Genomic DNA, 25172 nt, shown 5'->3' on the forward strand with positions numbered 1-25172 from the left:
TGTATAAGAACTACAATGAGGAAAATATAAATGAAAGGAGGCAAGCCTTTTTATTTTAAAATGATAGTCTTAGTTAATAGATCCTGATTCCATAATTAAATAAGTTTCTAGTAGTTATTTCATCATGAACATTCTTGTATGTTATTCTTTTCTAAAACTTCTAATAGGAAGTAAGTGGGAAGTAAAAATGAAACAATACCATCCATCTCTATGGATAACTGTGGATTGCTTATTAGAAAAAATGATTCCTTACATATTCAAAATACTAGTTATCCATCAGATTCATAATCTTATGTTGACTATGTGTTCAATATTCATTTCAGGGAGAAAAAGCAATAACTTACATACTCATATAATAATATCTTAAAGCAAAAAGCTTTCTCATAGCACATTACATAATAGACTAGGTGTGAAATTACTTTTCTCGTGAGTGGATACCTAGAAGGTTGTTAGTTTTTTATTACATACAGCTTTTCGTAAATGAATGCATTAACATTCCCCTACAGATGAAATTAATATGTTTAAATTAATGGCTAGCTCTGAATAGTCACTCAGTATTTTTTCTGGACCGAAATATTTACTCCACTTTTTTGTTGCAATAATGTAAAGTGATTTTCTCTGGGTTTTGGCTCTACTTACCTTAATAATTAAAGTGAAAATAGGGAACAGCACATAACCAAGGTGCACAATTGCATTAGTTTGCATGATCTACAGAGATTCACAACACTCACATTTAATGTATGCCTGGTGATGTGTGCTTTTAGACTCAGTACTGGGAAGGCAGAGATGGGGTAGAATCACTCTTTGGCCAGACCAGACTAAGGCTAAGTATGCAAACACATAAGCATTTGCATGCATATAAACACACACATAAAAAAGTGAATAAGCACATGTAAAAATATATAATTACAAATATCACATGGTTTGGTAAGTTGAATTCTCAAGGCATTCCAAGTTAAATATTTTCTGCAATCAAGTCTAAAATAGAAAGAAAAACAAATTATTACCTTTTCACAATATATTATTAAGGGACTGAAACTGAATGTATTTCTTAATTCTTCGAACTGAAACATAATTGTAACAAAGCAAAATAAAACTTGGATTCAATATGTCTTCCATTATTCACAGATTTTTACATCTGAGAAATTTTATGGTTTTTATTTGGTTTCTCTTTCATATATGATAGCAGGAAGTTTGTAAAAAATGCTTCTTTTATAATTCCATTCTTCTCCAAAACTAACTAATTTTCCTTAAAGTTATGACAATTGATTCACTATTATTTATTTAAGGATTTTCTAAAAAAATACTGGGTGAATATATGAAATAGATGGTCATTTCCAAATCTGATCTGTAACTACTTTTATCTTGTATAGAGTAATTTTAAAATACTACTATATTTTATCCATTTTGTTTGGTTGTGTGAGAGGGTAGGGCACAAGGAAATTTTTATTTAAAGGTTAAAGAAAAACACAGTGCAAATCAGGTGACAGTGGCTCTTTAGAAAAGGAGAATGGTGGAGAGAAGAAAAACAGCTAAGATTATTGATGCCAGCATAGACGACATGGGTGGCAGACACACGAAAGACTATTTGGCATGGAAGGAAACTTCCTACAAAGTCAAGAACTTTTAAGTATTAGAGGAAAATTCTAGTTGCTTTTCTGAGTAACTTGAAAAAGCAGGAAAAGTTATAATCCTGCCTGCTGACTGCTGGAGCTTCTTTACTGGGGGCTGGGGTGCCAGAACAGGAAACTACAGTATTCAGGAAATGAGTATTCTGTTCTGTCTTAAAGTGGCTGTACCTTCCCTAGGGTGGTCACTTAGCTGCAGTGACTGAACCAACACAGTTTGAATGGAAGAATTCCACCCAAACAAGGAATTCTGTTCTTTTGACTATAGTTTTTGTTTTGTTTCTTTTTGGTTTATTCTGTTTTATATTTTTGTTTGTTTGTTCTTTTGTTGTTGTTGTTGCTAATTTGTTTGTTGTTTCTATTTTAACCAACTCCTCTTCTTTGAGGAGATAATTCTAAAATTATTTAGTGACCAACTTACAACTGTGAAGCATATTTGGTATCGTTTCTTCAGCATGGGATGTGTTGCAGGAATAACCCTTCTGTATGCTGTAATATATGTTGCTTCCATTGGTTAACAACGCAAGCTTTGACCAGTAGCTCGGCATGATAGGATTAGACTGAACAATCATACTGAGGATTCAGCTGAGGAGATTGTGAGGTCAGGGGAGATGTGAGGCAGCTGCCCAGGAAGCAACATGCCAGCAGACAGATAAAATCCATGGCTACATGCCAATACATAGATTAATAAAAATGGATTAATTTAGAAGAGCTAGTTAATAATAAGCCTGAGCAATAAACCAAACAGTTTACAATGAATATAGATTTCTGTGTAATTATTTGGAACCATGTGACTGGGACAGAAAAGCTCTGTCTCTGTTTGAAATGTGTTCATTCAATTATTATTCTTTTACATGCTTTATTTATAATTATCGTGTGACTTAGTTAGGGTTTATTATTGCTGTGACGAAAAACCTTGACCAGAGCAACTCTTATATAGAAAATATTTAATTGAGTGTGCCCGATTTACGGTCTCAGAGGTCAGTCCATTATGGTCATGAAAGGGAGTATAGAAGCAGGGAGCTGGTGCCAGAGGTGAAATGGTACATCTTGCAGGCAACAGAAATTTGACTGACTGTCATACTGAGTGAAGCTTAAGAAAAGAGACCTTAAAGTTCATGCCAATGACACTCTTCCTCCAAAAAGGCCACACCTCCTCATAGTGCCACCACATTCCACTCGCTGGTACCCAAAAACTTGTAGTCAAAGCAAAATACAAAAACACATTCAATCCATCTTCAAAAATCCACATAGTCTATAACAGTCTCAAACATATTTCAAAATCCAAAGTTCAAAGTCTCTCCTGAGACACATGACAATCTTGTAAATATAATCATCTGAAAAAAAATCAAAATCAAAAGGCAGATCTCATGCTTCTAACATATATTGTCAAAGGATATAAATTACCATTTCAAAACACAGGAAAGGGAGTATAGCAAGAAAATACTGGACCACAGTAAGAACAAAAGCCAGCTGGACAAACTCCAAATTCTGCATCTCCACATCTGATGTTAAAATTCTCTTTTCAGGTCTCCAATTCTGTTCAGATTTTTTTTTTTTTTTTTTTTTTTTTTTTTTTTTTTGCTGGAACATACTTCTTTCTGTTGGGCTGGTTCCTCTCCTTGTTAGCAGCTCTCCTTGGCAGGTATCTCACAACTCTGGCAACTCAAACATCTTGGGTTCTCCAAGGCAATTCAGACTGCAACTTCACAGCTTCACACAATGTCCTCTCCAGTAGGCCTCCATTTAGGAACTGTGGCATGAATAATAAAAACCAATGGACAGATATTGGGGTTCAGCCTGAAGATAGGAAATGCAAAGCAGTCAGTCACTGGCTCTTACCTCTACCTCACATTTAAATGGTGATCCTGCATCCACAAATCCTCAGAATGACAGTGAGTCGAGACCTGTCTCCTCCTGTTTTATATTCCTCTCTAGTACTGGGATTAAAGGCATGTGATTCCCTAGGACAGGGATTAAAAATATAAACTACCACCACCTGAATCTGTTTCTGCATTTATCTTGTGTAGCCTAGGGTGCCCTTGAACTCACAGAGATCCATCTACCTCTGTCTCCAAATCCTGGGATTAAAGGTGTGTGACACCACTGCCTGGCCTCTAGTGGTTTTGCTTTACCTCCAAATGTTACAGCGTTGTGTTTTCCTTTAATGCTTAATTCTGACTTTCCTTAACTTGATCTTTAGGTCAGACCAGCCTCAAACTCGGAGATTGCCTGAATCTGCCTTCTCAATGTTGGGATTAAAGGTGTATAATACCCCACGTTCTAAACATTTCTTTAATTCCTTTCTACATGCTAGAAACTTAGCTGGGTGGGATCTTGCGCTGAAGTCATCTGATGTTTATTGGCACCAGGCATGAAAATGTGCAAATACATACATACAGGCAAAACACAACTAAATATAAAATGAGAATTTTAACAAGAAAATTTATGTGGGTATGTCTTTGAGTGTGTCTTTGTATACATGTAACTTTTGTTTTTACATTCTGAGAGGGGTGTCAATAAAATAACACCTAGAAGAATAAATGCCATTATTTGAATTTATCTATCTATATATCTATATATGCAATTGTTAAAAAATTAATAGGCCTTAATTTCAAGATTCTCATAAATTGCTGTAACTTAGTATATCTTGTTTAATTTATTTATACTCAAAGTAATATCAATGCAAGATAATTTCAATATGTTTTCGTGATTTTCAGTTGCATCTATGTGGGATAAAGTTAGGCACAGAAAAACATTAAAAAAATTAAGTCTAATGTTTGTTTGTGTAATTGTATATAAATTATCAGTTGACTGAGTTACCTCACAGACCAGAGAAACAGCAGCATTTTTTATTAAGACCTTGGTAGGCTTAAGTAGATATTTGGTTTCTATGAGGATGGCTGTACCCAAATATTCGACATTGTTTGGAGAGTATGACTTCAGGTATTTCATTCTCTTATCTAGGAATACATGTTGGGAGAAGACTAGTTTCTGTTGCTGTGCTTTATCTTCATGCAAGGGTTCCATAAAATCCACATTCAATCCACTACCAACAGGAAAAAAATTTGAAAAATAATTTTAGTATGTACTTACCACACTGTAGCAGCTAAAGTTCCTTTATATAAATTCCTAGACAATACAACGTAAATACTACTGACATGCCTTTTGCTTGCATTCTATAGCGTGAACAATCTCTACATAATGAAAAGTACACAGCACATAGGAATGCATAGTGTGGAAGCCCTACAGCCCTTCTACTAGTCACACTAGCATCAAGAACCTTGATATATAAGGAGGTTTCATATCTGTAATTTATGAATATAAAGGATCTGTTGTCATCAACTACATCACCTACTATGGAGAGAGAATGTATATAGGTTGTTAATTGTATTATAACATATATGAAAATATCAGTATTAAGTCATAAGTTTCTTTAATCAACATAACCACATAAATATGAAAGAAGTATGGCACTGTCCAAATCAGCAATGATTTTCACCCTTAGACATATTCTAAGTTGTAAAATATGCAATGTGTCATGAGTAATATAAATTAGATAACTGAAAATAGAGGAAATAAAGTAATTGTATTGTTTTAGAGGCACAGTTAAGGAAACAAATATAATTTATAATATATAGGATTCATAGTAAACAGTTTGCAATAGCAATAATGTTTATTGGGGAATTTTTTCATTTAATTATTATTATTTGTTTTGCATGTGCTTGTTTGCGTGGGTAGACACACGTGCACATACATGTCAAGGCCAGAGGACAACTGGTGGAAAAAAGTTCTCTCCTGTGATGTCCCAGGAATTGAGTTAAGGTCATTGGCTTTCACAAGTCCTTTTCCAGCTCAGGCATCTCACCAGTGTAGTACATGGTGTTTAAAATGCAGTACATTTCAGGAATATAGAAACTATAATTACTCATAGAAAAATCACCATCTGGAAGTGTTAGAAGCATTGTGGTTTATTATCTATTTCCCTTATCAATCACATTATTTATCAAAACAGAGAAATCCCACATTGTTAATTCCATGGGTAACCACAGTGAATTATTTTCGATGAATAAAGTAGTAAAGAAACATGTAAAGATTCAGGGGTGAAGCAGAAAAAAAAATACTAACTAATTACTTATGACCTTGAGAATATTTATTTGATTAGTACAAATAAATTTGACTTCATTTACTCAGCAAATGAACAGGTTCACAAACATGCTTTATCTAAATGATTGAAATTCTCCCTGCAGCTAACTGAAACTTCCATTATGGATGTTCACTGAGAAACCTTCAATAACTTCTGACACACTTTTCTGACTCATTTTCTACTATAGTGAATAAGATTTAGCTTTTTCTTGTTGGTTCCATCAATCATTTTAGATGATACTCATTTATACATCAAACGTTTGCTAAATATTCTCTTTTAAAATGCACAAACAACTGAAATCATACAGATGGACCTCGAATTCTAGTTGTCAACTTATAGCCACTCTTGCCACAGACTGATTAACAGTTTTGTTTTCTGTCATGAGGAATCCTCTTACCATAGACTGGAGATTTTACTTCTGAGTTCTTCAATAGTCTGACAAAGCTCGGAATGAAAATGCTGCCCAGAGAGCATCATTTTTCTTTGACTCTGTCTGTCTTCAATATTTCTGACTTAATCATAAACTTGGGGTTTCTAACAGGCCAAGTTTGCTTGGTATCCAGTTTTACTTCTTCTGGAGAAATTTTAAAGTTATTAGGAGCCATGTGTTTAAATAGTCTAAGACCCTTTGTTCCTTTTCTTTGTCCCTTCATATGATTAAGAATAAAAATCCCAATAAGTGCATCCTTCTATATTAAAAGAAAAAAAACAGGCAAATGTGAAAATGTGATACATTCTGGGAAATGCAAGTGCAAAGAAATATCTACATTCTTATCCATTTTCAGTGCTTGCTATCACACTGGTGTGTTCATTTTAGCTTTCTGCTAACTGGAGTCTAATACAAAGGTCTTCAACTAATAAATTCATATTTTAATACTTTCATCAAAAGGCTGATTTCTTTTCATTTCCTTCCTCACGAAACATTCACTTAAATAACATAAATATGGAAATACATTGCCCAAATCAGTGAAGGAGTAATATCTAAAGCAGAACCCTGAACTCTGTGGTTTTCACTGGCTCAAAGCTTTGGCTGATACCTTTTTAAGTATCATTTGACACCGGCAGAGGTTTAGTTTGAAATCAGGAAAATAACACTGGAAATGTATGCCTGCAAATAAAAGCTTGGAACTTCATTAAACTCACAGATTAGGAATGAGAATGATGGCACTGAACAATTATGAGTCTGTTACTGAATGTCTGTGAATCTTGCCCCATCCATGAGGTTATTTTCTCATAAATATTTTACTGTAATTGGACATAGTGAATGGAAAGAATCTATGCTGCAAGGGAGATATGAATTAGAAACAACCCAAAAGTTCCAACATCCACATTTTTGACAAAGAAGCCAAAATTATACAGTGGGACAAACGAAAGCATCTTCAACAAATGGTGGTGAAATAACTCAATATCCATAAGTAAAAGACTGTTGATACTTTATGAGAATTTTTTTCCCAAAATGCTACAGTATAAATTTAACTATTCAGATTTCATGGCCTAACATACAAGAAAGTAATTGGGACTATATTTTGCTTTCTACCAAATCTAAAGAACATTTTGGAACATAGTTATCCCATTCTCAAAATAAACGCACTAGAGCTATTTGTCGCTAACGATTTTTACAAGTGTTAGTCTATTCTTTTAAAACATAGGTTGTATTTCCCCATAAATTCAGATTTTCTCAGGCGTATCTTGAATGTATGTTTAAGGTAATATCATTTGGCTACTTAGGAAAAACAGTGAAAATTCATAAATTGGAATAATTATCTTATCATGTGACACTAAAGGAATAAACATCATTATCAACACAGCTCCACTACCATGACCAACAAAAACATCAACAATAGCATTAACAGAATAACTAAAGCAAACCTCAGGTATTTAATATAAAAAAAATATAAATACGTTGCTACTTCTGGCATTCAGTAATACTATTTTCTGTAATAGATATTTATTATAGTTGTTTTCTGTTCTTTTATTTTTTATTGTTATTATTTGTAATTAATGGTTCTATACTTTCATTTACACTGTGTCCAGAATAGGTTTCAATGCCTGCACAATAAAGATATTAAAAAGAACAATAAAATGAGTGGATCAAACAAAAGGGACCCTTTTAAAACCTATTCTTTTTTTCATATCCCTAATAAGCTTCGTTAGTAAAGGCACATCTATTTTAGCATAATTCATTTAGCATAACATAATTATATGAGATTATTTTTAAAGACTCAAATTCATGTAATTTTTTCATAAAGAATACAGTATACTAGACTGGGAAGCTATGGTAAATGGAGACTGCTCTTTAGTTTCTCAGCTGCCCAGACCTAAAGAATTACACAAAAACTATACTGATTACAACACTTAGAACACTGTTCAGCCTATTAGCTCAGGAATCTTATTAACTGTTACATCTTAAATTAATGCATTTAAATTTATCTGTGTATTATCATGAGGCTGTGGCCTTCCCATAAGATTCTGGGGTATCTATCTCCTTCACCAGCTACACGGCATCTTTCTGATTTTGTCATGTCTCTTTTTGCATTCAGTTTAGTTTTTCTGCATAGTTCTATTCTGCCTTACCATAGGCTGAAGCGACTTCTTTACTAACCAATGGTAATAAAACATATTCACAGCATACAGAGGGGAATCCCAAATTATCTCCCCTTGTCTGCCTAAATAAGAAGTTAGGTTTTAACTTTAACATAGTAAAATTACATATATAAAACGGTAAGGAAAATATTCTATTACCTACCCTATCTTTTTGAATCTCAAGTTTTATATCTAACTTATCTTTTATCATAACTAAGGAAAATTATAACTATAAGTATCTTCAACTCTTCAAAGTCCCCAGAAGGATATAATATTACACAAATAAACAGGAAATGCATTGTAAGCAATTACCAAGTTTCTAGAATTGACAGAGACATGATGGCGTCTGTACAGTCAACCAAAGTTGTTCTATAACATTGGTGCATCCATCTTCAGTCTACAGGCCCATAGTATCTGGTAGACTTTTTCATGAAGCAGGAAATTTCAAAGACAATTCCACCTATATTGGGACTTTGTCAGTCACACTATCTATTATGTCATGCACAAAGTCTGGCATATGCTTTCATGAAGCAGGAAACCTAAAGGACTGTCTTTAGTCAAGTTCATCAGTCATTTTTCTGTGGGTCCTGCATATTCCGTTCATACAGTATACCATCAAGCAGTCCAGAATAAAGCAGTTCCTTTCCCAAATGGGTATCCTTGTCACTTGAAGGCAAATTTCATAACATGTTTCTACATTGCCCATCAACCTCTCTGAAGTAATCAGTGCTGCCAGGGGCAGGCATGTCTCACTTTTGAGAAAATTCTAAGTACTTAAAACATTCTAAATGCCATGTTCTGTAGATCTTTGAAAGGTTTGAAAAATATCCATCCATCTGAAACGTATCTCTGTGCATCTAGAAATCCTAAATAACATGGCTGTAAGTTTGACTATTATAGATGACTCTCTACAAATCCATAATTTTTCATTATACATTACACTTTAAATGAGGTATATAAACATAATACCTTAAGCAAGAACAGAGATACATATAATAAAATTGATCTTAAATTTGTATCAATAGACAAAGATCCATACCAGTGCAAAGAATTCATTTCTATTTCATATCTCCCCAATTTCTTAAAAAAGAGATTGACTGTGACCATTAATGAGTCATACTCAACCCAGTTTCTAATTAAAACAAACATTTATAAATAATCATTTTGGTAATTTGGGTGTAGTTTTCTACAAACTGATTCCTGCTTTTCGTTGGGTGAAGTATTTTTAATGTTCATGAATACCTTTCAGGGGATTAAGCTCCATAAAACCATATTAGCCTGGAAGGTTCCCAGGTTCTCATCTTCTGTGGGAACAAAAGCAGAACCTCTTTTCCAAAAGTAACATATCCTTAGACTCAAATTTTGAAGTCAAGATACTATTCTGTTAGTTTAACTTGGAAATCCCCGGAATCACATATCTCTCTGCAGTCCAAAAATTCAAAGAAAACAATAATATACATAATCCATACTCTCTGTGTATATTCCATGGTTTAGTTTTCTTCTTTTCTTTACTTCTTTAAACTACAACTGTCTCTTTAAAGAGACCAGTTTTAATTAATTAATTTTATACCTATCTATACTCTTTTTCTTCTCTCAAGCCTACATACATTTTTTAAACACACTGTAACCTACTCAGAGGGTTTTTTTTTGTATGAATCTGTCTTTATTGCAGATCTGTAATCATTTTCTGACCATGAGTCTTCTTCTTCTTCTTCTTCTTCTTCTTCTTCTTCTTCTTCTTCTTCTTCTTCTTCTTCTTCTTCTTCTTCTTCTTCTTCTTCTTCTTCTTCTTCTTCTTCTTCTTCTTCTTCTTCTTCTTCTTCTTCTTTTTTAATGCTGAGCAGGCATAGCTATGACCAGCTCTGTGGCTCTCTCCCTGCGTGTTCCAGTCAGTCAATCATGGCAGTGGTATGTTCACTGTCTCTGCGAGTTATGCTTATGCTTACTGGCCCACCTCCAGGGACACAGCAGGTCTAGGTTTCCATTAAGCAATTTGTAACATGCTGCTCAGATCCCATTTAAATGCAGGAAAGAACCAGAGTTTCATTCTGTCATCATGAGCTAGGAAGTTAGATCTTAAAGAAGCCATGCAATTCTTTGCCACTAACATTGAGTCAGGAAGATTTCTCTTAAAGAAGCCATGCCTCTGCTTACTACCCAGCATACAGAGTCGATCTGAAAAAATTTGGCTACCAAGAAGCTGTGCTAAACTCTGTTCTTTTGTGTTCTTCCCAAGCTTCCTCAGTTTTTATGTGGATGTAGTTACCCACATTGACACCATTATGTAAGCAGAGAGTTCTTGTTTGTTTCCCCACTGCTCTGTCCCAAAAATCACACAGAAACTATATTAATTAAAACATTGTTTGTCTAATGACTCATATATATTTTTAGTAAGCTCTCATGTCTTACGTTAACCCATTTCTATTAATCTGTGTATCACAACAAGGCTGAGGCTTACCAGTAAAGGTTCTGGGCATTTGTCTCCTTTGGCAGCTGCATGGCATCTTCTTCATTCTGCCTACAATCTTTTTATATCTCTTTTCAGATTTCCTGCCTGGCTAAGCCATTGGCCGAAACAATTTTTTTTTTTTAATTAACCAATGGTAATAAAACATATTCACAGCATACAGGGGAATTCTACATCAAATCATTGAGACTGCATTTTGAATTTTAATTTTCTTCTACTTAGGTTTGACTTGATCACACAGATTTCAATTAATGAGAAGAAATATTTGTTCAAAGCACCTGTGGTGTTATGTACTTTCTCCAGCCACTGGTAAGCGCTTGAGTGCTGAAACTATTAAGTTATATATTGAGCAACTCTGGTACTTAGGGACTTTGCCTTTGGAGTCTTTCTTTTCATACTGATCACTCCTTCTCATTATGTTTTCATTCACCAAAGTCACATGTTGGGTATTTTGTCTGTCTGTGTTTGGAAAAAGTCATAATGACTGGTAATACATCTCTAACTATAAATATTTTGCTAACGTCTGATTGGTGAGGTTGGGCCACTTAACACTTTATGTCTGTTTCAATGGAAACATTTCCAGATATTGATTAAGTCATATTAAGAGACTCTGGACATGTTAAAGTACTTCCTTTTCTGTTGTGCTTAGCTGCTAGTGTTCGCTGCCAAATGTCTTTCTCCAGCTTATTTTCCTTTGTGCTTCTGGATGTTTATAGTAAATATCAAGATAACTTCCTGTTATGCAAAGCATCTCAGAGAATGAGAAGAAGGAAATCAACCCCAAGGAAGCAACAACAAGAGTTAATGGTATTTAATTAAAATTAAAATAATAAATGTAAGCAACAGAAAACATTTTTTGTTCAACATAGAACAATAAGGTTATAGAAAAACTCTCCTGTCTACATGAATAGACAACTGTTGTAAGTTTCTTTACCCATGTCTAGAATTAAATCAAAGCTGTGTCTTCTTTTGCATTTAAGATCATTGTTGATTTGACAAGAGAAGTCACATTTCTGATTATTCATATCCCATTCATGTAGCCTCACTGTTTTAAGGAGTATTAGTTTTCATATGACACTTGATTAAATATATGTCTGACCTGTTTCAAATTAAAAAATTGCTCATATTTAATCATGTGCAATCATTAATCCAAAGCTAAGCTCCATTTCAATGCTATTTAGTGCTAAAATTTATATTATACCTAATACAGGTTTTCAGTAATTCTGAGAAGAAATGGATATTGAGATAATTATGTTTGTAAACTTATGTCAAAAAGGAGTACGGTCACTAATAGAAAATAAAATGAACAGAATCAATTGAAATTATATTAGTGTAGAATTATTATAATTTATCTGCAAAAGAAGCAAGGCAAGTAACTGTTCAAAATGATGGTTCTTTTGCTACATTCACAAGATCGTTTGCATCAGGGTTCTGGGTAAACTTAGAATTTAATAAATGATTATTAGTTAAGAAGATGGGTTCAGTTTGCAAATCATATGTCAAAGAAGCATAAGGAAAACACTCTGGATCATCAGAGTTCATGTGATAGTTGCACATGGTAACACAGAACTATGACCCTAGCACTGTGAGTGTGAAGGCAGACCTGCAGATAAGGAGCTGGTTCTAGTTGACCAGGGGTCTAACTGAAGCAAGTTTCAGTTTCAGTGAGAGACCATGTCTCAAAAAATTAAGATAGACAGCATGTCAGTCTTGAACATAGTTGTTTTATGGGTGAGTGAACTATACATATGCAAAACCATGCATCACATACATACATAACAAATAAATAACAAAATAAATAATCTGCATGTATGTATATATACATAATTGTATACTTATATGAATATATATTTCAAGACTTAGGTGAATTAATACTGAAATGATGTATATCCACTTTTAAAAGTACTTTTAAAGTAAAATTCATTTTAGAAGACATAAATTTAAATAACTGACAAACAACATAGAATGTTATTTTTTTCTTATTGAATGGCAGTCATTGCTGAATATTTCTTAGTAATGTATGCAAGTATTTGTAAAATGCAAAACAGAAAAATTGAGAAAGTACACAAAGATTTAGTATAAGAACATTGTTGAGGGTCTTTCTTCTCTCTCTGTACATGTGTGTGTTAGTTAGCTTGTGTGTGTGAGAGAGAGAGAAACAGACAGAAAGACATAGACAGAGAGAAGCAAAAAGAGAGGGAGACAGAGAGAAAAAAGACAGAGACAAATAACAGAGAGAGTGAGCTTGAATGAGCCTGTGTGCGAATGTAGGCACGTGTGTAGAACAGAGAGTGACCAAGAATGTTGGTCTCCACCTCCCACCTTTGTTTGTCACGAGGTCTTTATTGTTCACTGGTAGATTTAGCAGACTGGCTGGGTGTTTTCCTTACTCCAAGTCTACTGCCTTCTGCTTCCATTTCTCAGTGGGGATATGTGGGGACTACAGACACTTGTACTGTTACATCATGTTTATTTATAACATGAATTCTAGAGATACCGATTTGGGTCATAGGTTTGAATGGCAAATGCTTTACCATTTAACCCTCCCTGAGTCCCATCACTACACATTTATATGAAAGATGCTTCATAAGTTTGCATTGCATGAGAAAGAGATTAAAACATGGCAGTGTCAAAACTTTTATGAAAAGAATTCCGTTCTGCTTCTGTGTCTTCCGATTCGGTTTTCCTTTAAGAACACAAGATTATAGATCTTTTTTTTTTTTTTTTGCTTTTTGCTTTTTTATTTGAATCTAGCAAGTACTTTGGGCTTTCACTATTACTTTACTTTGCAAAGTAAAAGCTTTGTTTTGTTTTTAGTTTCTGAAGTGACAATACATGATGCATAAGGATGATAATAGCTTCTGATGATGTAATTAAACACATTATTATTAAACAGTCTATAAATTCTAAAAAATTCAAATAATGTAGAACTCACTACAGGTAAAAGAAAAAGGTATCATGTATGATATGATCAGTGAGGGACTGTTCAGTTAATCATGAGTCCCAAAGTTTTTATATAATCTATGATGGAAATTATATTATATTCACTTGATCTAAATTTTTTTTACCAATTTTAAAGAAACAGCAATGAATTTTATGCCCTTAGATTTAAGTCCTTCTAGTTTTTAAGAGTGGTGGTTACTCTGTGAGCCTCTTCAAGGATAACATGTAAAATGCACTCAATTGAGATAATATGTAAGTAATTTATGACTTGAAAATAAAAATACTTATCTAGAAGAAGTGATACTATACTAAAGAGAGGCAATGACCAAAATAGGTAAATGGATAAACTGACATTGGACATGGATCATGGCATTTTCAGTTTGAAAAGAAATGTATCTCTATGTGTGTTAATGAAAGAATTATATTCTCAACCTTATTGTAAACCAATTATTAGACAACTGCAATTTGTTTTTATGCCAAATCTTATCTGATCATTAACTAATTTGATAATTTTAAGATGTAATTATTACATAACAACCATAGTCATAGGTAGCATATTTTCCATCAAGATTTTGATATTTTCACCAATATATGAAGCCTATCTTATACTCTTTGATGAGTAGTACAGTTTGTAAATAAGTGAAATCCCATGAAAAGGTGACCTTTAAGAGCTTTCAACAGCTTTAATTCAGTGAAAGTACAATTTATTTAACCTTTTAAAAATGCTCATTTTTGACAGATTTACTTTTCAAAGTTATAAAATGATATGTTAGAAGATGTGCTTTGTATTTATTATTCATAACTTGCTGATAGAGTGAAGATTTTTAACCATCAACTTTTATTAAAAAATTTGGAATACATTTCATCTAAGAACTACCGATTTAGATTATATAGACACTTAAATCATATGTCTTGTTATGTGTCATATATAGTCATATAATTGAGTATTTAAAATATTCTAGCATATGGATCATAATAGAATACGTAAACAAGTTGTTATAAAAGTCTGTGTAACTATTGTATGCATAAATTTTAATAGTTACTTTGATTGATCACAATGATTAATTATGGTATAAAAAGTTTATCTTGATATTTAGTTTAATCTCAGAAATTTTCAAACTCAGGGTTCATCAGTTAAGAACACATTTCTGCTCTTGATGAGGACCCAACTTTACTTTCTAGGACCCATGTGCGAGGATCAAAAGTATCTTCAACATCTTTAGCCATCAGGAAAACAAAAACCAAAATGATTCTGAGATTCCATCTTACACTTCTCAGAATGGCTAAATTGAAAAACACATGTGAGACCTCGTGCTGTTGAGGATTTTGAGCATGGAGAACTTGCCTCAATTATTAGTGGGAGTACAAATTTGTGCACCAACTACAGAAATCAATATGGTGATTCCTCAGAATTTTGGGAATTCATCTACCTCAAAAGCCATTTATAGCATTCTTGTGCATATACCCAAAGGACGCCCCATCCTATCAAAAGGACACTTGCTCAACCACTGCAGCTCTGTCCATAATATTCAGAAACTGTAAATACACTAGATGTCTCTCAATTGAAAAGTGGATAAAGAAAATGTGATACTTTTACACAATGGAGTATTAGTCAGCGTTAAAAACAATGACATCATAAAAATTACAGGGAAATGGGCAGAACTAAAATACATCAGGCTAAGTATGGTAATGCAGACATGGACAGACAAGCATGGTGTGCATTCACTTATAAGGACATTAGCTGGTATGTAAATGATAATCATGCTATAATCTAAAAATCCAAAGATCTTAAGTAACATGGAGGGCTCTAAGGAAGACAAATGAATCTCCCTGGGAAGGGGGAATGGAATAGATTTGGCAGGTATATTGGGGACAGGTGGGATCAGGAGAAGGTGAGAGTCAAGAAGGTAGAAATAATTAAATTCAAGGGTCATTTTACAGAGACACGTGAAAGCCTAGAGCAGTGGAAACTAACTGGAATCTAGGATAGTGACCCAAACCAATTCTCCTATATGGGCATATGTTTTTATTGTTTGATTTTTGTTTTGTTTTTTATTTTTTGGAGTTCTTTTTTAAGGGAAACAAAAGGCGAGAATCTGAGGGAGTGGGGAAGTATGAGGAGTGAAGGGAGGGGAATTGCAGTCAGGATGTGATGCATGAGAGAATAATAAAATCAAAATAGTAATAAGATTAGCAATGGTAGAACAGTGTTGACTAGTTATGGGAAAGTCCCCAGGAAGTGCCTTAATGGAGAGAAACTATTTAAAATGCAGATGGTTAGCATTCTACATGCATTGCTCATCTCTGTGTCTCCATTATAGGCAGGAAGTCTGTTCAAGTCTCCTTTCTTGTCTTCAAGACGTAGCTAGCATTTGAAATGCTAACTACACTCAGGGTACAGTTTTGCTTTACTAAACTACTGAGTAATCACCAGTTACAAGACAAATTAACTCCTAATCAATTGAATGTTAGTATTTTATTTCTTGGTACACAATCATCTATTTAAAATATGGGACCTGATCTGCTTTATATTTTGAAAATTAACTCCTGACCTGTTGAATTGTAGATTTAAAAAAAAATTAAAATATTGTCTTTGCTATTATATAACCTGTAGGAATTTCCTAAAACTATGCAGTTGGGGGCAATTCTCTGTTCTTACCTCTTCTTGAAAAAGCTTGCTATTCTCTCAGTTCACTGAAGATAGGTCAATAATCAGCAGAGACACATACTGATTACAGGTGTTACTGTTTAGCAAGAGATAAAAAGATAAAATGGGTCATTTTGGGAAATAGTGAGTGTGAATGCATTCACCACATACAATACAAATTTTGACCCCAGCCAACCATGCCAAGTGATCTGGAAAGTTCAGGTTCTTGGAACCCAGGAAAACATGGCTTCATCAGGAACACCTGTAAGCTTTTACAATCAGAAAACAGAGGTCTAATTCCTGCAATATTCCCTCTCAATCCTATTTTCAAATAGACAGTCGTGGTTATCATCAGAATTACATCAGCCTCATTTTCTGAATATAAAATGATCCATTAAAAATGTACTTTGTTTATCGTACAAATTTACTCTGAGTAATGATTTGATCAGACACATTGAAATAATTGCACAAGTAATTTCTATAGCAATCACTAAAGAATATGAAAATGAAGTTATTTCTGTACAGTTTGTTAATCATCATCTGCTTAATTACATATTTGCACTTTAAATAATTATTGAACCTACTAGGTACCCAGAAGTGCATAAAAGGTAGTAGGGTTTTGTTTAGTAAAATTTTATGCAACATATTTTTTTTTCTGGGAAGAGACCCATATGGACATACATATCAAAAAAGGAAATGCAATAGGATCAAGAACCCATTGCCATTGTTCTTCAGTTCTCAGTAGCCCTCATTGTCCATTATGTTCAGCGAGATCGGTTTTGTCCCATGGTTTTTCAGACCCCAGCCAGCTGGCCTTGGTGAGTTCCCGATAGAACATCCCCATTGTGGGAGCCTAGGTACTTTGGATGCTCACCTTAATAGACCTGGATAGAGGTGGGTGGTCCTTGGACCTCCCACAGGGCAGGGAAACCTGCTTGCTCTTTGGGCTGAGGAGGGAGGAAGACTTGATTGGGGGAGGGGGGAATGGGAGGTGGTGGCGGGGAAGAGGCAGAAATCTTTAATAATTAAATTAATTAATTAATAAAAAAATAAAATATGAAAAAAAAAGAAATGCATTCTAAACTAAGCACGCAGTACACATGGGAAGATGCATGAAGGTGGACTGTACTTTTGAATTCACAACGAGCAATCCACTGTCAATCAGCTTGATGGAAATAAGCCTGGTATTTCCCACGTGTTGTAAAAAGAAGAGAGATGACTGACGCTGACTATTTGTGGCCTCATTCCATGGCTCTAGCGTGGAAAAAGATATCAGAATACCAGCTATATCTGTCTCTGCTCCCTGATTGGTGACTCAGTGCACTATGCTTCCTCATTCAGTATAGTGGGAGCTGCTCTCTGGCTTTAACCAGACTCCTTTTGTTAGATTAGTGAGAGAAGTAGCTAATCCAAGAAACTGATTGAATAAATGATACCTAGGCTGAGAATTTAAGAATGAGAAGGATTTAGATCACATTTGGTTGTTGAGGAGGAAAATACATTACCTGCTTTTCCCTAAAAGTATACAATTACAATTCAATTTTCCAAACCCGGAAACCCTTTCAGGCAACCATATCGATATCTTTCCAAATGATTCAAGACGTTATGGGAGAAAGTAGTATGGACAAATGGTATCATAATGACATTAGAAACTATAACTTCTTGTCAAATATGAATCAATCTCTCCACACTTACATCTTCCAAAAATCTCCAAGACAAAAATAAAATTGTCAGATGTAGTTGTGCCAGGAAAGTCCTGGAAGCCAGCCATCCTATTTTATAGTCCTGGAGAAGAAAGTGCAAGTGGGCAAGGGAAGGCTTATTTACTCAGCATGGATAAAATGATACCAATAAAAGTTGGGAGTCTTCATGCTCTACTTTGGATGACTGCATTTCCCTGGTGTGGCGCTCTGAGGACCTATAACCAGATGTGTCTCTGCTCCAGAGCCTGCTGTTTCTCATAGAACTTTTACTACTGCTCCAGATGTTTAATTTTGCTGGCTCTGACCACCAGACACATTATACTGATCAAAACTCTGAGTTATTTCATAGTAATGTTGATGATCTGTTTGTTTAACCTATTCTCAGGCAGTTCATCCATTGTTAAAATCACTTCAAAACTTTATTCATGGACAAAAGTGAATTTTAGACAATATGAGGGATAGAAAGTCATAAATAATTAGAAATAAATGTTAGTCAATGTTCTGAAATGTTAGTGACACAGAATGTTTAAAAGTATAAAAAGAAAATGGAAATTTGTTAAATCATAAAATCATATCCTTTCATTGATATAGGACCAGTGTTTAATTTTTAAATATTAAAACATTAATAGCATGGAATATTCTAACAGTGAAATACACTGATAACGTATAGGCTCAATGCATAAGCAAAGACAGGGGTTTGCATTAAACTTTGGTTTTAATTTTCTTGATACTATATTTCCATCCTGCCTTGCTCATTTCAAAAAATGAGTTATATGTGAGAAATTATTTTGGTATATTCTTTGCTTGAACATAGCTCATGGGTGAGCCCACACACTTCTAGCAATAATTTATATCTAACCAAACTAATACAAGGCAACAAATTCATTGCTTATACTTCATTGTCTATGAAAATATATGAAAATAATTGAGTGTATGATAATTATGAATAAATTTATGAATTAGTTTAGGTTTAATAATTTACAATGTTTTAAATTCCCGAACAAGGTAGTTGAAAGATTCATTACACAAATTATTTCACTTAAAAATTTCAGTCTTTTTCAGTCATGTTCAATAAATATTTTGTTGCCTGTGGGGCCTAATGAAAATTATGTTTTATAATTGTTTGTCTGATGGTGATATAAGCACAGCTTCAGGCACAAAATGGCTTTTTGATGTGGCTTCCAGCAGCTTTTGAACTCATTCTTACAATAATTAAATACCTTTTAAAGTGATTATAGATCTTTCTGATTACAACTATTCTTTAGACAAATAGAATTATTTGCTCAGTATCCAAGATCTTCAAAAGCTGATGATTTTTTCAAATATACCAAACATCTTCTTAGTGTTATGTCTTGCAGTGAAATAAATTATTTGATTGACATGTCATTCCATTATTATTTGAAATTATAACTTCTTCAGTTCAATTTAGCTTTTTTTATTTCATTTTGAAATTTTTTTTCAGAAAATTAAATTGTCCGAATGGGAGCCAGAGTGATGACTCAGTAGTTAAGAGAGCATGTTGCTCTTCCAGAAGACCAAGTACCATATACCAATGTCAGATGACTTACAACTGCTTGTAACTCGAGCTCCAGGGAATCTAATGCCTTCTAGATGCCAGAGGAACAATGTATTCACTTGATAACACTCTCATACACACACACACACGCACGCACGTACACACACACACACAATTTGATCAGTTTCTAGTAACTTAAAAAAAAGCAAAATAATATGATAGAACTTTGAAGCATAATTGCTGTAATGGAGAGGAACATGATTTAATCAAAATCATTGCACCATTTCTTCTACTTTAAAGACTTTCTCTTATGTAAAGACAGATTAAGATTTAATATACTTCTAGAAAATAAATCAACTGAAAAATAGGAGGTCTATGGTAGAAAGTATTTCTATTTAATAGTCATAACTTCCAAATATAATAATGTATTAATAATAAAAAGCAAAATTCTGACATCCTTTCAAAACAGTTGAAATTAAATAATGTATAATTAGTACTACTAATTATAATGCATTAATTTATATAACACATCATAAATTATGTATATATAAAACAAAAAATGTCAAAAAATCATTAGTGGTTATTTTTATTAGTGTATACTACTAACTTAGAAAGTCAGATATATTTGAAAGTTAATTTACTTTTCTACTGCTTCTCCGTGACCATCATGTTCTATACTGAAGTATGGGTCAAAGTTAGGAAATTTGTAATTTGAATTTATTGCCTCATAACCTAATGACAAAGCAGACTTTTCCTCTCAGTTACCATGCATTGTTAAAAAATGGCCATTTAGATATTTAAGTGTACTTATTTTCTTGGAGAGAAAAGAGAGAGAGAGAGAGAGAGAGAGAGAGAGAGAGAGAGAGAGAGAGAGAGAGAGAGAATGCAAATATTTCATCTGTGACATTTTCAAGGCAGTGAAGGATGAGTTTCTTGCAGACTTATAAAGAAAATGCTCTAAGGCAGGGATTCTCAACTTTACTAATGCTTAGATCCTTTAACATAGTTCCTTATATGATCTCCCCCAACCTTAAAATTGTTTCGTGCTACTTCATAAATTTTGCTGCTGCTATGATTTATAAATATCCGTGTTTTTTATTATTTCTTTTTTATAAAATTTTATTGCTTTGTAAATAATACCATTCAAAATTTCCACTTCTTCCCCTCCTCCAATTTCCCTCCTGCTCCCCCACTCACCTTCCTCCCTCTATGATGGTCTTAGGCAATCCCTGTGAAAGGGTGATTCAAACCCCTAAAGGGGACATGACCTACGGGCTGAGAAACATTGCTCTGTTGCTTATGGAGTTGAGTCTCTATCTTACCCATAAAAATAAATTATTCTTTAGTATTTACACTGTCCAGTATTCTGTTATTCGGTACCGGTATGTTTTTATCAGAAATTGTTTGACATGTCATCTTATTGTTTTTATTTACTATCTGAAAATTTAAAACAATATATTTTCTCATATTCTGACCCCTCACTAAATGCTTCTCAGATTCTCTTTCACTCCCTACTCACTCAAGTTCACGTTCATGAAAGTCATTCTTGCTGTAAACAAGATGGAGTCTTGAATCTTTTGAATTGCAAGTGTTACTCTATTTACAGTTCTTATTTCCTGTTTAATAGATTGTTGTTGAATGTTGTCATAATCCAGACTTATTAACAGAGGTATATATGAATGCATGAATGAATAAATGAATAAGTAGATATAAGATAATGAATAAATAAATAAATATAAGTGAATGAATGAATATTATGATTTAGATAATTCCAATATATAGAAGAAACCTTCAGGGAAATATAGATGTATAGGATATACTTATATTACAAGTATATTATTAAGAAAAATTACTTAGATCTAGAAAATGAATTTGTGAACTTGAAACATCTATGAAATTTTCTAATAATGAGACTATGTCTCCCTTTTATGAAGAAGGTAGATTGAAGAAACTATTTTGTTCTTTTAAGAAATTGAGTACAAGCCCAAGAAAGAAGGTAGAGTTGAAACAATAATAATAATTCTTGTTAATATATTACCAGTTTTCATGTAGGTAGAGCTAAACATCTTTGTTGTATGCTAACAACCCTGAGAAAAATGTGCATCTACACTGTGATATCTACTAGAGTCCTTTTTTTTTTTTTAAATTTCAGGTGCCAGGATAAAATTAGTTTATATAAAAACAATATTTATTGGATTAAAGTATGTCTCAATGTTAGAATAGTCACCTAGCATATGTGAGGTCTAGAGTTTAATTCACAGAACTACAGAATGTGCAATAATTTTGAATAAATATTCTAAAACATTTTGTCTCTCCAAAATGGAATGCTGTGTTGCTTTGTTCTTAGTAAATTCCAACATTCGAGGTTAAATTTTAGCAACTTGAAATTTTAATTTTTTGGAATTAATAAATATTTACATTATTAATATAAGAACATGATTTTCTTTTCAGTTAACGAATCTAAACTTTAGGTAGGAGATAATCAGTTGTATTTACAGACATATACTTTGATTTTAGAAGCAAACATCCAAGAAACAGATACAGATTTGAGCCCACTTCATGGGATATACATAGGTATATGATGCTCTGACATAAAACAGTAAATTCATCAGCCCAAAAAATTAACTAAAATATGAAGTGAAAATGTAAGAATTTCAATATTTAATATAATATTTATGTATATGAGCTACTTTTATCTTATCAACTCAATTTTGGGATGTGTTATGTTTATCTTGCATGTTACCTAATTGATTAACCTCATTGACTGGTATAACACATGATTATGAAGAATATAGAAAGTAGGCTAATATAATAATAAGGGTAAGATGTCCTCTCATTCAAGAATCAGAACACATAAAGAGGTAAGGTAAACTCATGCAAAAATTCACATTGCAACTATAATCCATCACAACTGTGTGAATGGCTTCTAATTCCATTCAGGTTTTGACAATAATATGATTTGGCAAGCAGGAAAAAGATTATTTTTCTCTACCCAGCGGCAATTGTCTTCAAACACATGCTACTTCCAAAGGCTTCCCAGACACATTTCAATTTAAAATTTCAGTACCTCTTTAATTTAAAGCTCGTGTCATTTAAACATTTAAATTCTCACTACATGCTACTCAATCAAGTCAACAACTAAGACCACAAAGGAATCTCACAGAACTTGAAACAGAGCACTGTGACAGTGCATACCTGATTTTCAAATCATGCCTTGATCATAATCCATTTATCAAGACTGAAAGCTCATGTGATGGCTTGCTTCGGGGCTATCACTACAGTCTCAGTATTAAAAACAAAGCCACGGGGCTTCAGGGATATCTCTACAGTATCGGCATTAAACACAAAACCATGAAGCTTCAGGTGAGTGAGAAATTCAACTCATGTTCTAAATGATATGATAAATAAAATATAAAACTAAATTACTTCATGATAGTTATTTATTCATGTATGTGTGTGTGTGCGCGCGCACGCCTTTATACATAAGCATTTATGCCAAGGTGTGCATATGCAATTCAGGTGATCAGTTGACTTGATTGGTTCTCTCTTTCCACTGTATGATGTATGTCCTGAGAATTGAAGGTTGGTTTCCCGAATTAGTGACATCCATCTTTCACCACTGAGCTATTTCCCCAGATCAATTTCCACTTTCCTTCCCTTCCTCCCTCCCTCCCTCTCTCTCCTCCCTTCCTTCTATTTTTCCTTTCCTTTTGTAAATATTTAATTACTAATTTGGGGGTTGTGATGAATTGAGATGAAAACAAACAAAAAAAGAAAAAAACAGGTTGGTTCTTTCCTTTCACTACAAGTGTACCAGCAATAAAACTCAGGTCATTGCTTTCCTCACAAAAGGATGCGGACATAACTCAGTGGTAAAGAAAATGCATCCAGGAAGTCTCTACACAGGAAAAGAACAATGTGTGAGTTATGCCTAAATCCATGAAGTCTCCCCCAAACCAACAAGGAGGCCAAGTCCCGTATGCAAACTCCGACTCTCGGTGTGTCCAAGTATTGGAATGATGGGAGACTACCAAGATTAATTGGAGTTGGGTTTTTTATAGTAATAAAGGGGGGAGTGAGGGATTTCTAAGGTTCAGGACCCCTGATTGGCTGACATTTGTCTAGGGGTGTCTTGGGGAATGTGTGCTGGCAGGTGACCCTATCTACAATGGTTGAAACATTAGGAATTTCCTTTGAATGGTCTTTTCCTGAGCAGTCTCAGTTTGCAGTTCTTCCTGCATCTAGGTATTGCTCGGTGTAAACTACTGAGACTCGGGCCTTTATTAAGCTTATCTTGGTTGGATCCTACACTGGCAGGTGGTAATGGTTGGAACATTAAAAATCTCCTTTGGATGGTCTGTTCCTATTAAGCTTATGATGGTTGGGTCCTAAAATGTGCTGTTAATATTTTTCACAAAGATCCTTGTTAGATAGGCCTTACTGGAGACTGAAATCTGCCCATATAGTCATATTGTTCAGGGGAAAATCTAGTATTTCAAATACTTTGGAAAATTCCTCAGCCATTGCTGTCTTTTATCTACTCTAATAAACATGTACTCGTGGTCAACAAGAGTGCTTAGGACAGAATGACTACAGAGAGAAACCCTGTCTCAAAACAACAACATAAGGCTCTGGACCTGCGCGGCAAGAAGAAGGAGGAGCTGCTAAACAACTGGATGATTTGAAGGTGGAGCTATCCCAGCTTCGCGTTGCCAAGGTGACAGGCGGTGCCGCGTCCAAGCTCTCCAAGATACGAGTTGTCCACACATCCATCGCCCGTGTTCTCACCGTCATTAACCAGACTCAAAAGGAAAACCTCGGGAAATTCTACAAGGGCAAGAAGTACAAGCCTCTGGACCTGCAACCCAAGGAAACTTGAGCCATGCGCCATAGGCTCACCAAGCACGGGGAGAAGCTGAAGACAAAGAAGCAGCAGCGAAAGGAGAGACTGTACCCGCTTAGCAAGTATGCGGTCAAGGCCTAATGGAAGGGCAATAAAATGCAAGATTGGCTAAAAAAAAAAAAAAAAAAAGAGAGAGAGAGAGAGAGAGAAACAGTAGGTTGTGCTCATTTTTCTGAAACAGTATTTACAATCTGTTCATTTTGCCTTATTAATGGCTACAAAATTCATTTGCTGAGAATGAGGTGTTAAATAAAACAGAATTATTTTTTCTTAAATTGAGGAATAGACTTGGCTAGATTATTAATTATTAAGAGACTTTTTTAAAGTAATAGTTAGAACGTAAGTACAAAATATATTCTTTTCGTGGTCAGGAAAACTAAAATAGGCGAATGCAAACAATTGAGAACATATGTTGAAATTGTCTAGAACACAAGCCAAATATGCTGATTGTCATATACCAAGGGCACACATGCACACACACAAACACAACAAAATACAAAAATATTTTCAAATATTACTATTCATTCAGAGGAATAAAATTACATTCATGAGAGTACAACATGGTAGGGATTATGTGGGATGCTTTCATATATTCCATAACTCTAGTCACCAAACATACATTTTTTTTTTAAGAA

At 34.0% G+C, this 25172-nt stretch overlaps 1 pseudogene; it reads left to right on the top strand.

Moving 5' to 3' along the window:
- Positions 1–24220: 24220 nt before the first annotated feature.
- LOC130865768 (60S ribosomal protein L35-like) lies at positions 24221–24618 on the top strand (annotated as a pseudogene).
- The last annotated feature ends 554 nt before the right edge of the window (positions 24619–25172 follow it).

This window comes from Chionomys nivalis, chromosome 24 (genome assembly GCF_950005125.1).
Source record: "Chionomys nivalis chromosome 24, mChiNiv1.1, whole genome shotgun sequence".
In the NCBI taxonomy this organism is placed as follows: domain Eukaryota; kingdom Metazoa; phylum Chordata; class Mammalia; order Rodentia; family Cricetidae; genus Chionomys; species Chionomys nivalis.